The 15,796-nt window shown below is 48.3% G+C and overlaps 1 protein-coding gene across 3 annotated transcripts in view; it reads right to left on the bottom strand.

Annotated features, from left to right (window-relative positions):
- Nucleotides 1-15,796, bottom strand: part of MARCHF1 (membrane associated ring-CH-type finger 1) — a 1,438,547-nt gene that overhangs the window by 1,239,166 nt on the left and 183,585 nt on the right. The window lies entirely within an intron of this gene.

Consider the following 15,796-nt stretch of genomic DNA (forward strand, 5'->3'; position numbering starts at 1 on the left):
TCCTGTCCCCACACAAAGGACTCATTTCCACTAGACAGCCTGGCAGACAAGACTGGGTTGAAAGGGAAACTTGTGCACTTCAGAGATCTGCTTTGAAGTCTCCCCCACATCAAAGATGCTTTTGGGTATAAGTATTGGGTGTCTGACCCCCTAAAATCAGACACTCCTGGACATGTAACTGAATATCTGTTGCCCCGCTGCATGCTGATTTCTGACTCTGGTGAAGAAGAGCTGGACTCGGCCTTCACTCCAAGGGATCACAAAGGGCTTGTTGGCTTGCCTCCTGTTGCTTGAGATTCAGGGATATCGCAGTCTCTGCCCCTGCTCCTGTGCGTGGCTAACTGGAGGTGGCCCAGATACTTGCAACATAGATTTTGAGGCATATCTTGTCTGCATGTACTAGAACCACTGCATTGACCAGGATGTGGCAGTTAATTTGGTGCATCACTTCAAAACCATCAGAGATCGATACATCGGACAGTGTATCGCCACCGCTGCAGCTGGGTAAGGCGGACGCATCCCCTCTACTGAGTGGCAGAATCTGGCACCCATCTTCAGAACTGGTGGAGAAGATCAACACAGCCTGCACCAGCGTGCCATGGCATTCTATATTTTGGATGTTTTTCACTTTGGTCTTATTTTGTTCAGTATATAAAAATCTATTTTTCTAAACCGGATTGGAGTATTTTTGTGGTGTATTCCTTGTGTTACTGTGTGTGTGTGTGTTGCACAAATCCTTTACACATTGCCTCTTTGGATAAGCCTTACTGCTATGTGCCAAGCTTCCAGATGGTGAGCACAGGTTATCTTTTAGTGTGTATCTAGCTTATCTTTACTAGAGTGGTGGTTCCTGCCTGGCCTGAGTGCACCTCCAGCCAACCAAAAATCTCATATCTAACATTGTACCACTCTATAAGGGACTTATGAGTAAATTCAATTTGTCAATCAGGCGTAAAACAATTTTAGCATGTTCAAAGGAGAGAGCACAAGCACTTTAGGACCGGTTAGCAGCGATAAAGTGCACAGAGTCCTAAAGTCAAACAAAACCGAATTCAGCATAAAAGTAGGAGGGGTGAAGGCAAAAGGTCAGGGGTTGACCCTGTAGAGAGGGCCAAGTCCAACAGCTATCAAAGAAGAATGAACAAAGGGTTCAGAGAGCCTGTCAACAGTGGCATTATTCTCCCTACTTCTAATTCTGTCCCACAAAGTTTACACTCCATAGAAGTCCTCAACTGTGCCAAAGAAAGCTTCCACATTAGAATCAGACTTCACAATTTTGCGTCAGACATTTTATATTTCTGCTTTATAGTTAACATTTTTTTAGAAACCAGGTACTGATGTCATTCCTAAGCATGGCTTCACTCTCAATTTAAGGAATAGGCATCTTGCAGCCAGCATGCAAATATAAGCATCATGAAAGCTAAGTAGAGAAAAGCATTTGAATATGCAATGAATGTAAACAGTAGAGATAAGCTACTAAGAACTTCACTAGATAAACTTGTCCGCTTTTTAACACACTTTAGAAAGATCCAATAATGGAGTCAATTGGATCTAGCCAACTTAACATTGTGCCTTCAACTTTTTTGGATATAGAGGTATATTTGTATCAAAAAGTTTCCACATGAGGGTATTTTAACAACGAACTAACAGGATGAATTACAAATGTGTATCAAAGTAAGCTCCAATCTTCATTCAAAAATGGGGACTTGGGGGGCAGCGGACCGGTCTGCCCCGGGGTGTTTGGGGAAGGTGGTGCAGTCCAGTGACCACACTGGGATTTGTTGGGCTTCTTCTGGGCTACTTCATAGCCCTAGGTATATATAGCTTAATTTTAGGGCACCAACCACCATTTTGTTTGGGTGACACGGTGGCTGGTCCCTCATTTTTGCCAGGCTTCTCAATTTCACAACACAATTTTGCTCCCAGTAGTTTAGGTGGTCAAGGTAGAGAGGTACTCACTGTCATGGCAGGTCTTAGCGATAAGCTGGCCCAGGCGGTGCGGCTGTGGTTAGAGGCAGGACATCTTGACCTCCTCGCAGAAGAGGCCCTGGTGCTGGGAGGCTGCCCGGTGCATAGGGTGGCCAACGGGGTCATGGCTGCAGTGCTGGCCTGTAGGTCCCCATGGCAGCCTACAGCAATAATTCTCCAGGTAGGTAGGAGGGGCCGTCCCCATACCCAGAGAGTGGCCCAGAAGAAGTATGGGGTATTGCCAGTGGGGCTAAGGGTCATAGCTTTCCCTCTCCTCATGTCCCAAATGCGGCACGGGGAGAGGCATGGTTGCAGGCGTGGTGCGCGAGGCCTCGCAAGTTTTGGAAAGGGTCAGGCTGCCATGTAGGTGAGTGCAGCCCCACGGGGTAGAGGGGGATAGTGGAAGAGAAGGAGGAACAGGTCCATGGCAAGGGTGGATGTCTGGCACAAGGCCTCCGAGAGCTCCAGTGAGGCCTCACAAGTTTTTCAACAGGCAGTGCCACTGCGGACGCTATTGCGGTACAGCTGGAAGGGGGTGTGGGGAATAAAGGGAAGGCTAGGTCCCCTGCAGCAGTTGGCCTATGGAGCTAGCCCCATATAGCTCTGGGGATGCCTTGCAAGTTGTGCAAGGGGGCAGGGCCCCTGCAAACATGAGAGTGGCCCGAGGAGGGAATATGAGGGGCAGAGAGCATGTCCCCAGTGGCCCAAAATGGTCAGGAGGAGAATGTGAAGGGCATAAAAAGCTGTCCTGCTTGGAGGGGCCTCACACTTTTGATTGGGGCGGGGCCTCTGCTGATGGCCACAGGGCCTCTAGTAGGGGAAGGGCCGGGCCTCCTCACTCAGTGGCACAGAATTAACAGATGGGCATCACTGGGCAGAGGGCAGGAGAGGAGGGGGAGGGGAGGGCGAGCTGGACGAGATGATCAGGTTAATGGGGTATAGTGTGGCAGCCAGGCAGGAGCAATTACTGGTGGATTTCAGGGAGGTTTATTAAGATTGGGTGGCATGGGAGGCTGCAGAGGAGCAGGTTGAGGGGAAAGAGGGCTTGTCCCCCAACCCAGGTACTGGAACACCATTGTCTGGGGCAATGATACATGGTTAGAGCAGTCACTGACAGTCATTAGGGCAGCATAGGGGGGTCTGCAAGGGTTGATACCCTTGGGGGAAGGGCCTGGCCTACCTTTCCTCTCCTCGCCGCAGGTCAGCAGTGACTGATTGGTGTGGAGTACAGGGGGGGAGGAGATCCTTGGGGGCGGTCGGGAGGGGTGCCAGGTCCAGGCGGGGGAGCAGAGTCAGAATACTGGAAGTGACGCGCCCGGGCAGGGTTTATGGGAGGCTCGTCGAGGAGGACGGAGGACCCACAGCAGGAAAGGGGCAGAGGGAGCATCGGTCACAAGAGGTGTGGGCGCAGGGGGAATTAGATCCCAGCACACTGGACCATGTCTCTGTTTTGCAGGTCAGTAGGTTGATTGAGGGGCCAGAATCGGGAGAGCCTAGTGTGGCCCATCAGCGCTGAGATAAAGAGTCAGCGAATCCCCTCCCTGCTAGCTGGCATGCTTCAGGAGGCAGCAAGATCATGACCACAAGAAGGTATAGCTGGACCTTGGGGGTGCAACGTACAGAAGGGCTGGGGGCGCCCACATAACAGCCAGAATACGGGACTATGCATCCTGCTTCCGTCGCGAGGTGGGGAGGGCAATATGCAGCCCCCCAGTAATTTGGTACGAGTTCAGTCAATGCTTTCTATACAGGTAATGCCCAATTGGGGGAATGGAGGGACCCTGGGGAATTTGGCACAGACAGAGGATATATTGCAGGACTCTGGTCATGGCAGTCTGGAAGAGGGTTAAGTTAAACAAAAGGAGGGTACTGGGAGCTTTTTTAATAGGTCCTGAACTATGCTCCTGAAATGTCAGTCATTAAAGTGGGTGTGCAGTTCCTGATAGGGGAAAAGAGGGGAGTGCATAGGTCTCTTATGAAATGCCCTCACACACCCGAAGAATGTCATGCTTCATCATTGGGCTGTGCTCCTTGTGGGACCGGCGCTGCAATGCCCGGCGGGCACCCGCAAAGGGGCTCTTTGCCCGAGATCTTTTAAGAGACAGCCGTTGGGTGCGTGTGGGTATGTGATAAAGGTAGTGAATTGAGAGTGCGAAGTGGGTTAAAATAGGTTTACTACTGCCCTGCATGGAACACATTTTATTCTGGGGGTGTACTAACCTATCCTACAGGGTCTAGATAGTGTAAATGGTTGACATGTTTCTCGCCTTCTGCCCCTAACGGGTCAATTGGCAATTCTTCAGGACCGGTGTGTTATTAAAAAAGAAAGGAATGACGTTTTCCTAACTCTGACACTACCGCAAAGCCGGCGGTGAGTATCGTATTGTCACCAGTGTTGCTCTTGGTGTTCCAGGACTAAAGGCCTGGATCGGTGAGACCCCTGGTAATGAGGTCCGGTGCTGAAGGGTCTGCCAAACCTGCACTTCCTTGCTCGATTAAGAGGGTGGCGTGCAACTAGCGTACATCCTACCCCTGCTCTGGCTTCCGTGCTCTCTCTGGAAAAGGTTATTTACAACAAGGGGTGGTGATGGACAGAGTCTCTGAATTAAGCAGAGTACTCTCACCCAGTCAAGAGATCAGGGCTAGATCCAACACCGTTTTTTAGCTCATTGCACCATCCCAGTTTCAGAACCTGGCTGTATGCAAATTAGTCTGTCCCTGGCCCAGTGCATCATGGGAACAGGGCAGACCAGACTACAAAAGCCAATTCTTACACTGGAAAGGAAACAAGCTTCCGGGGACCGGTTTCTGGCATTACAGCCGTCTTCGGCCCGGCTTGCTTGAATCCTGATGGTGCAATGAGCAAGGGACTCACATCTGAGTATACCCTTCCACGCTTAGGGTGGACAAAATTATTTACAACAAGGGGTGGTGATGGACAGAGTCTCTGAATTAAGCAGAGTACTCTCACCCAGTCAAGAGATCAGGGCTAGATCCAACACCGTTTTTTAGCTCATTGCACCATCCCAGTTTCAGAACCTGGCTGTATGCAAATTAGTCTGTCCCTGGCCCAGTGCATCATGGGAACAGGGCAGACCAGACTACAAAAGCCAATTCTTACACTGGAAGGAAACAAGCTTCCGGGGACCGGTTTCTGGCATTACAGCCGTCTTCGGCCCGGCTTGCTTGAATCCTGATGGTGCAATGAGCAAGGGACTCACATCTGAGTATACCCTTCCACGCTTAGGGTGGACAAAATTATTTACAACAAGGGGTGGTGATGGACAGAGTCTCTGAATTAAGCAGAGTACTCTCACCCAGTCAAGAGATCAGGGCTAGATCCAACACCGTTTTTTAGCTCATTGCACCATCCCAGTTTCAGAACCTGGCTGTATGCAAATTAGTCTGTCCCTGGCCCAGTGCATCATGGGAACAGGGCAGACCAGACTACAAAAGCCAATTCTTACACTGGGAAGGAAACAAGCTTCCGGGGACCGGTTTCTGGCATTACAGCCGTCTTCGGCCCGGCTTGCTTGAATCCTGATGGTGCAATGAGCAAGGGACTCACATCTGAGTATACCCTTCCACGCTTAGGGTGGACAAAATTATTTACAACAAGGGGTGGTGATGGACAGAGTCTCTGAATTAAGCAGAGTACTCTCACCCAGTCAAGAGATCAGGGCTAGATCCAACACCGTTTTTTAGCTCATTGCACCATCCCAGTTTCAGAACCTGGCTGTATGCAAATTAGTCTGTCCCTGGCCCAGTGCATCATGGGAACAGGGCAGACCAGACTACAAAAGCCAATTCTTACACTGGGAAGGAAACAAGCTTCCGGGGACCGGTTTCTGGCATTACAGCCGTCTTCGGCCCGGCTTGCTTGAATCCTGATGGTGCAATGAGCAAGGGACTCACATCTGAGTATACCCTTCCACGCTTAGGGTGGACAAAATTATTTACAACAAGGGGTGGTGATGGACAGAGTCTCTGAATTAAGCAGAGTACTCTCACCCAGTAAAGAGATCAGGGCTAGATCCAACACCGTTTTTTAGCTCATTGCACCATCCCAGTTTCAGAACCTGGCTGTATGCAAATTAGTCTGTCCCTGGCCCAGTGCATCATGGGAACAGGGCAGACCAGACTGCAAAAGCCAATTCTTACACTGGGAAGGAAACAAGCTTCCGGGGACTGGTTTCTGGCATTACAGCCGTCTTCGGCCCGGCTTGCTTGAATCCTGATGGTGCAATGAGCAAGGGACTCACATCTGAGTATACCCTTCCACGCTTAGGGTGGACAAAATTATTTACAACAAGGGGTGGTGATGGACAGAGTCTCTGAATTAAGCAGAGTACTCTCACCCAGTCAAGAGATCAGGGCTAGATCCAACACCGTTTTTTAGCTCATTGCACCATCCCAGTTTCAGAACCTGGCTGTATGCAAATTAGTCTGTCCCTGGCCCAGTGCATCATGGGAACAGGGCAGACCAGACTACAAAAGCCAATTCTTACACTGGGAAGGAAACAAGCTTCCGGGGACCGGTTTCTGGGCCAGGGACAGACTAATTTGCATATAGCCAGGTTCTGAGCTGGGATGGGGCAGTGAGATAAATAACGGTGATGGATCAAGCCCTGATCTTTGGACTGGGTAAGAGTGGTCTGCTTAATTCAGACACTCTGTTCATCACCACCCCCTTTTCTGAATCGTTTTTGGCCACTATAGGTGTGGCAGGGTATACTCAGACATGAGTCCCTTTCTCACTGCTCCATCAGGATTCAAGCAAGCCGGGCCGAAGAGGCTGAAATGCCAGAAACCGGTCCCCGGTAGCTTGTCTCCTTTCTGGTGAAGAATTGGCTTGGTAGTTTGGTCTGCCCTGTTCCCATGATGCACTGGGCCAGGGACAGACTAATTTGCATATAGCCAGGTTCTGAGCTGGGATGGGGCAGTGAGATAAATAACGGTGATGGATCAAGCCCTGATCTTTGGACTGGGTAAGAGTGGTCTGCTTAATTCAGACACTCTGTTCATCACCACCCCCTTTTCTGAATCGTTTTTGGCCACTATAGGTGTGGCAGGGTATACTCAGACATGAGTCCCTTTCTCACTGCTCCATCAGGATTCAAGCAAGCCGGGCCGAAGAGGCTGAAATGCCAGAAACCGGTCCCCGGTAGCTTGTCTCCTTTCTGGTGAAGAATTGGCTTGGTAGTTTGGTCTGCCCTGTTCCCATGATGCACTGGGCCAGGGACAGACTAATTTGCATATAGCCAGGTTCTGAGCTGGGATGGGGCAGTGAGATAAATAACGGTGATGGATCAAGCCCTGATCTTTGGACTGGGTAAGAGTGGTCTGCTTAATTCAGACACTCTGTTCATCACCACCCCCTTTTCTGAATCGTTTTTGGCCACTATAGGTGTGGCAGGGTATACTCAGACATGAGTCCCTTTCTCACTGCTCCATCAGGATTCAAGCAAGCCGGGCCGAAGAGGCTGAAATGCCAGAAACCGGTCCCCGGTAGCTTGTCTCCTTTCTGGTGAAGAATTGGCTTGGTAGTTTGGTCTGCCCTGTTCCCATGATGCACTGGGCCAGGGACAGACTAATTTGCATATAGCCAGGTTCTGAGCTGGGATGGGGCAGTGAGATAAATAACGGTGATGGATCAAGCCCTGATCTTTGGACTGGGTAAGAGTGGTCTGCTTAATTCAGACACTCTGTTCATCACCACCCCCTTCTCTGAATCGTTTTTGGCCACTATAGGTGTGGCAGGGTATACTCAGACATGAGTCCCTTTCTCACTGCTCCATCAGGATTCAAGCAAGCCGGGCCGAAGAGGCTGAAATGCCAGAAACCGGTCCCCGGTAGCTTGTCTCCTTTCTGGTGAAGAATTGGCTTGGTAGTTTGGTCTGCCCTGTTCCCATGATGCACTGGGCCAGGGACAGACTAATTTGCATATAGCCAGGTTCTGAGCTGGGATGGGGCAGTGAGATAAATAACGGTGATGGATCAAGCCCTGATCTTTGGACTGGGTAAGAGTGGTCTGCTTAATTCAGACACTCTGTTCATCACCACCCCCTTTTCTGAATCCTCTCTGGAAAAGGGGCAATTGAGAGATGACGATGAGGGTCAAATGGAATTGCATAACTGGTGACGGGAGGGTGCAGTGAGGGGGTCATCTAACCCATCTGCACCCAAGTATGTTACAGGACACAAGGGCCCAGCAGGACACAGGAGACCTCGTACGGTCATGGATTCAGCAGGCAATGGTGAAGTGGCGGTAACCCGAGTGGGCACAGACCTTGGCACCAGGTAAGATTCCGAAGTATGGTTTCAATGCCCCCCTACTGGGTTATTCAAGGAAAACAGCTAGCAAGGTGCTGGAGTGGGAGTGGGGAGACCTGCATGAAGTGGGTATTGGAGGAGACCAAGATGCCCGCAAGAAATTACCCGCAGAGGTGCAGCCTGCAGGGAGACGCATGACAAACTGGGAGGCCCGTACGATAATGGTGTCCATTGGGACAGGGGCATGGGAGCCCGTGGACAGTGGGGAGGCCCGTTTGCGGAAGGGAAGGTACATGTGGGACACCGGAGTAGGCACGGAGGACCCCACGGTGCACACGGGTAATTCCACATGACAGCAGGGAGACAAGAAACGGGACACTGCTGAGCAGGGGGTGACAGTGATCAAAGAGGAAGGCACAGGGGTGGGGTCTGGGGTTTGGGAGGAGATAAAAACAGATGCACAAGATAAGTCTGGGGACAAGTGAGAAAGTAAAGCAATCACGTTTAAGAAGCTGCCATACATGGGGACAGCTAAGCCTCTGGGGGCCCACCTTATGCAGGCGACGAAGGAGAAGATTTGGAAAGGGCACTATTTTGAGATGATGAAGCTCCTTCTTCGAGAACTGAGGTCGAAGAAAGAGGAGTTAGAGCTCTCACAGCGGCCAAGGGTGCAGATGACTATAGAGAACTGGACAGTGGCATTTATTATATATGTAAGTGTGTACTGTGAGATATCAGGAGAGGTCGGTCACACTCTTCAAATATATGGACGTGATAAGAAAGGCCCACTTAAACTACGGGGGCTATGCATTGGTCCATTACGATGAGGAGTTTAGGGCGGTGGACCCGGGAGCACAATGGGGGGAGCTAGACACCGATTTATGGCAACACACTATGGGCCCTGGGAAATTCTGCAACAGTCTTTACGGCTAGCGGTCTGCCGATCATTTACAAGTCCCTTTCAGGGCTGCCCCACCCAGGCAAGGGTGAGGGATCGGGGAAAACCCAAGGTACACAAGGTGGGTCCTGTTGGGACTTTAACAATGGTCTGTGCACGAGCAAATTCTATACGTTTCGACATGAGTGACCAAAGTGCTCCGGCAGACACCCAGTGGTTGCCTGCTTATGGGCGAACAGGAGCAGTGATTCAACCGGGTATGGGCAGCATCAGGGGGCAACAGGTGGACAGCAGGAGAACATGCAGGGGGCGACTACATGCTTCCGGTCAGGCAGGGGAGCACAAGGATCTGGTGGGAAGGGGTGTATGCCCATTACGGTGGACTGAGTGATTTTTCGGCTTGCTCATAACAGCAAGACAGAAGATGCATGGGTGTTACGCACAAAGGTTAAGGCTGGGTGTAAACTGGGTTTTGATGGGTCAAGGGCATGTGACTGGGCAGCCAAATTGTAATCGGCAAAGGAGCAGGCAACAGTAGTGAGGGAGAAACTGCACAAGGAGATCAGAGTAGGCAGGATGGAGGGTCCCTCCAAGGAGTGGCCAATAGAATACTGCACGGTCTCTACTATTGAAGTGGTACCTATTAAGAAGCCTGGCCATTTCAGGCTCATTCATCATCTTTCTTGGCCCGAAGGTCAGTCCGCAAACAACTTTATTTCCCCAGACCAAGTGGCAGTGACATATACTGCAGTGGATGTACCCTGGCACTATTGTTGCAGGTTGGTCAGAGCGAAATTTGTCTGCCTTCCGTTTGTTACCGGTACACCATGCTGATTTTCTGCTGCTAGGCATTCAATTCAAGGGTACGTGGATAAAGCACTATCCATGGGTTCGTGGATAAAGCACTACCCATGGGTTGTTGCATTTCATGTGCTCTATTTGAATCTTTCAGCACTTTCCTGTCACTTGGCACACCGGACACGAACATGTGACACACAAATTGAATGATTTCTTCTTTGTGGGTGCCCCGGGTTCAGAGGACGTCCAGGGCACGCGGGGTAATTTCCAAGCACTTATGGATGACATAGAAGTTACCTTGGCACCGGATAAGACAGTAGGGTCATGCACAACTTTATACTTTCTGGGGAATGAGATCGATTCCTTAGCCATGGTGGCGAGGTTACCCAATGACAAAAAGTGTAACATGATAGAGTTGCTGAACGCAATGCTAAGCAAACGGAAAGTGACTGAGAAGGAGGTGCAGATGTTGCTGGGACATCTGATCTTCGCCTGCAGGGTGGTGAGAGCGGGTGGACATTCTGCAGACAGCTAGGCCTGTCACTCACGGGCTTACCTCTGCAACCCCATCACGCCAGGTTGTCGGCAGGAGTGAAGGAGGACATGAGAATGTGGAGGACGCTCCTGCTGTCGTTCAATGGCATCCCGTTGGCGACTCTGACAGATCTGGACTAGGACGCACAGCTATTTTCAGATGCTGTGGGTGTTATGGCTTTGATCTGTATTGGCAGGGCCACAGGTGTGCGGAATAATGGCCAGACAGGTGGAAAGGGGGTAAGGGGTGCATTGCCTTCCTAGATTTTTTTCCTGTGTAGTAGCAGTGGTGCCATAGGGGGAGCAACTGGCCAACTAGAAGGTGCTGTTTCGAGTCGACAATATGTCAGCAGTGCACGTGATCAACAAACAGTCTGCAAGGGAACCTCAGTTGTGGCAGCTCTTAACTGTGTTTGTACTGCGTTGCTTGAGTCTGGACATTACCTTCATAGCCAGACATGTCCTGGGGGAGGACAATGACATTGCCGATGCTTTGCCTCGTTTGCTGTGGGAGAGGTTCAATAAGGCTGGCTTTGGAGGCGGATCCGGCTAAGACTCGGATGTCACAAAAACTCTGGTCTTTGGGAGAAAGAGGATGCTTCAATTGGTAGTTGGGTCCCTAGCGGTTTCCATGAAGAAAGCATACCAACAGGCATGGACGGTCCAGGGAAGGCATGGCTTGGCAGTTCGGGCTGGACTGTTCCCATGAGGCACAGGGTCAGACTGATTTGCATATGGCCATGTCGGAACTGGGGTGGCAGAGTGGGCTAAAGAACGGTGATGGATCAAACCCAGATCTGTTGACTGGGTGTGAGTGTTTGATTGGTTCAGATGCTGTGTCCATCACCACCCCCTTTTGTCCCGCATGGAAAGAAGGTTAGGTAGGAAGTTCAATGGGGTTCAAAGGGTAATTGAGGTAGGAAAACAGAAGGGACCTTAGTGGCCCCTGTTACAGTCCATCAGCTCAGATTCAAGTTTTTATTGAGGTTCTAAGAGTGTTATGGTGCAGGGATATGTTAGGGGTAGGGGTAGATTGGCATAGGTAACTTAAGATGTATAATGTGGTTATAGTTTTGTAAGGTAAAGGCCTAGGCTATGTCGTAATGAGCACCTGCTTCAATAAAGTGGTGTGGTCTGTGCCACTCCCTGCTTCCCCAATGATTGCTTCTCTATTCTCAGTTTTCTTGTTAAGGATTCATCGTATTACTTGGAAGCTGAAAAGGAGATAAATTAACGTGGAGTGTTAACAACAGGAAATGGAACAGAATCAGTGAAGAAAGTAATTGTTTCAATAGTATCATTAAAAACACATTCTTGGACCAAAAGAGACAGTAAATTAGATAAACATGCTTGGTTGGTGCCCAGAAAGTGGACGGTGGGATTACAGATATGAAAAAGTTGATTGGAAATTTAATAAATCTCCTGTTATGAAAATGCCAACCAGATGTCTGCTGTAGCTGCCCACGCCGAAAAATAATTGTGCTAAATGCATTTGATGCCAGCTGTTTAAATACATTTCTCATGAAGTTTAACCCTTGCCATATGCCCCAATCCACCAAATTAAATCAATCTGAAAAGCATAAAAATCGCTTTTTAATAAAAAAGCATGATTAAAACATGTCACAGGTGTCAAATGTGAAGTTTAGAGTGTACACTGTATCAGATTTAGTTAATCCTTGAATATATGATATGGTAAAGAAGTATGCTTGCGCCCCCCCGATGAACAAAAATGTTACTTTAAGAAGAAGGAGCAAATTTAAGGGAAAAGGTTTGCGAAATAGCACTAGCATTTTAGGATTACATTTACTGCATTGTGCAATTTGTCATCATCATTTGCAAACCCAACATTATATTTGCACCAACAGTCTTGCAAAAACAGCATATATTTTGCACTGGTAGGTCAATCCAAATGTCAATGCCATAACTGGCAACTTGAACAAAAATCTTACAGTGTGAGGAGGGTTGGGGCCTTAGAGGGGGCAAGGCCTCGTGCCAATCAGTACCTAAGAGGCACTTTTGAACCCCACCCCACCCCAAAGCCCACCTCCTTTCCAAAAAACGCTTGCTGAGGATATTCCGATGTCCTGAGGTGTTTTTACACCCCTTAATGGGAATCGGCAGTTCAAAGCCTCGGAAAACAGATGAAAACCACTGTTTAGAGTGTTTTTCAGCTCGTTTTCCCTGCCACCATGTGATATTGGCTCTTCACTGGGTGACCGAGAGATTAGAGTCGATATTGTGTGTCACATGGTGGCACCGTATGAGTTGGCAGGTATGCAGTGCAGTTATACAGCACAAAGCAATCTATTCATTCCAGACTATGATTAAGGAAGAACTGGCAGACTCTGCTTCACATAAAGGGCCTCACATGTGGTCTTTACTTTCTTCTGATAAAAGCGATGGAAATCGTACTCTTTTTGTGCTACAGAATGACGTTTTGTAATGATTTATTTAGAAATGAACATTTTTCAAGTGCTTTGTACCATTGTACTCCAACAAATATTTCTAGATAAAGTTATGTTGATTGCCCTAGAGAGTCATAGATATAGTTATCAGAATCTGGTGTTATAAAGTTTCTTTATATGGCAATGTTTAATGTTAAGTGCTCTGCTGCCCCTATTGCTATGGTTGAGCTCTAAAAATATCATAAATAAATACATGGTTACATTTATATTGTAGTTACAAGTTCCGATAACAAAAAGTTAAGTGACATCAAAGCAGGGCTAAAAGTCAACGTTTGAGCAATAATTCACTGATAAGAAGGTGAAAGTGAAATTAAGAAGAACCCAAAGCATGGCAAAAAAACACGTTTGGATGAAACATGTAAATGCCAAAAGCTATATATGTATGTATATGTCCCTTCCATCTTTTCCAAGGGTAAGATATTCTCTTCTCTATTTAAATCATTGTCATGTCCAAGAACCGAGTCTAATTTGTAAAGCTAGACTTGCCCATATACAAGGAACATATACCACAAATTTGCTATAGGATCCAAATATTGAAAAGGGAACAGTTCTCTTAAAATAGGGAAGAGCACCCACTAATACCTAGGGATGAGCGATAAATTTTGCTCTGTTTGCGGAGTTCTGGCAATTCCGGGTAATGCTTGTCACACGGAGTTCTGGTCAAACCCCACCAACTGCTGCATGGTGGAGATTTTTCTCACACACTTCTCACTATTGGTAAGTTGGCAGGCAAGTACTGGCATCTGCTAGTGTGAGTTTCAGATGCTAGGAGGGCACCTGGTGGGATTTTCCCAAGACAGGTAGTCACAACTGCTCACAGTGAGAAAGCTGCTGCTCAAGTAGAAAATCTACCGAGCGGCAGCAAAGAAGCAGTGTCTTCTGGTGTGCCGTGTGGTGCAGTTCACACCAATTTTGCAGAACAGAACAAACTCCCAGCACTCAAAATCAGCGCGAGCACCAGATTGAGATGATTTCCGCTCATTCGTGGAACTCCACAGACGTTTTCATGTAACTCTGCAGAACTCCATGGAGTTCTGCCCACCTCTACTTATTTCTTACTTCTCTATGCAAAAGCACAAAATACAACCTGTCCAATTTTAAATAGTCCGAGGCCCTCTGTCACATCATATAACATTTTGAACCTATAAAAAATTATCTTGATTTTTTCGTAATGAAAATGAAAAGTGGTCAGTGAGGAAAGATTTGCAGATAGGCCTGGAGGATATAAAAATATAGTTTAGGTTTATGAGTAATGGGCTTTTCATCATATGGTATAATGATGATCAAAGAAGTTGGACAAGGCTGTTCCTGGAATGGAGGGGTGTGTGTGTGTAGGTGTACTGGTCACCAAGAAGAGGAGGGGGAAGCGTGGTGGTTAGCGTGTGTAATCCTACCACTGGGTATCCATTGTGTTGGATGTAGTTACCTCACACACCTTTGCAGGTGTCATGCTTCATCATAGGCAGTGCTCCTCGTTGGGCAGGCGGTGCAATGCCCAACGGGCTCACCTCAGAGAGGGGCTCTTTAGCGGAGATCTTTTTATCCAACTGCCTATGGGTGAAGTGCGGGTGTGGGGCCAGGAGGTTGTAGACAGGAAGTAGATTAAAATGGAGCAAAGGGTACCTGAGACTACTTTATTCGGGCGGTCCCTTGCTACAATTAAAAATGGAGCTAGTCTGAGTTTGCTGGAATATAATGTTTCCTTGCTCTAGACTAGACTAGGAGGTGTTAAAATCGGTCAACATGTTTCTCGCTATGGTGCATTGACACGCGATTCATCAGGACCTCTGTGATAAAGTCTACAATCGAAAATGTATAATTCAAAGTTTTATACTCATTACCAGTTGCGGAAATGTTGTACCTCTATTGCAATGTTCCTTGCCTGGGATGGGGAACAAAAGAGGTAGGTTGTGAGCATATGTGACATAATGTCCTCAAAATATATAGTGACCAGGTGCACCCAGCATGGCATGCTAACTGTAAAAATCACTAGCATATTGGTGGGTGGTTGGTGGACCGGGTGGCATGCTTTTGTGCGGTCCAATATTATCATTCGGTGTGAATGGTGAAACAATCAGTGCACGTAAAAATGGAAAGTTAAAAACAATGTAGCAGCATTCTGGTTGTTCCCAAGGGTGGGAACTCAAACTCACATATTGGTCAAGTATTATGTGCAGCATCAATGCCCGGCGGGACGCACAACAGGGTTGGAGCCTCTGAGTGTGAGGCTAGATATTTTGGAAGTAAGAACAAGACAAGGTAAAGACTAGTGTCCACCCTCAGTTGTCTGTCACAGTGCTAATAATGATGAGGTGGTTGAGTGGATAAATAAGGTTGCAATATCCATGTTAATATCGCCTGTTCCCTACACCCGTTAATGCTCTCCCTTGAAATAGGATATTTCATAAGAATACACTTCCTAATCCCCACATATTACATTAGAAAAATTTGTGTAGTCTTACAAAAGCATGCTAAAGATTCCTTTCGGGGTGTGTTGTGGCTTAGCGTCAGCCATTACCCCAGTGCCTGATCGATGGTCAAGTCAGGTATTTATACAGGCTAGTGTACAGGGCAGATCTGCACTAGACTTAATGCCCTTGAACAGGGAGGTGGGCGGGGTGTGTGTTGTTTGGTTTTAGTTCCCCAAAGCGCCTCACTGCATTCAGGCCCCCTTACCCTCGTATCAAAGTTATGACCCGTGTGAGGAAATGGCGAAGGTGAATGGTTGGCAGGGGGTGGTGCGTGAGTGGAACGGAGGTGGCGCTAGCAGTGGAATTCGTGCTGTAAGCGAAGCTTACAAGCTAGTGTTAGGGGACATCACTCACCTCGGGTCTCCTGTGTGGTAGGCAATCGTCCTACC

Source organism: Lissotriton helveticus, chromosome 2_1 (assembly GCF_964261635.1).
Source record: "Lissotriton helveticus chromosome 2_1, aLisHel1.1, whole genome shotgun sequence".
Taxonomy (NCBI): Eukaryota; Metazoa; Chordata; class Amphibia; order Caudata; family Salamandridae; genus Lissotriton; species Lissotriton helveticus.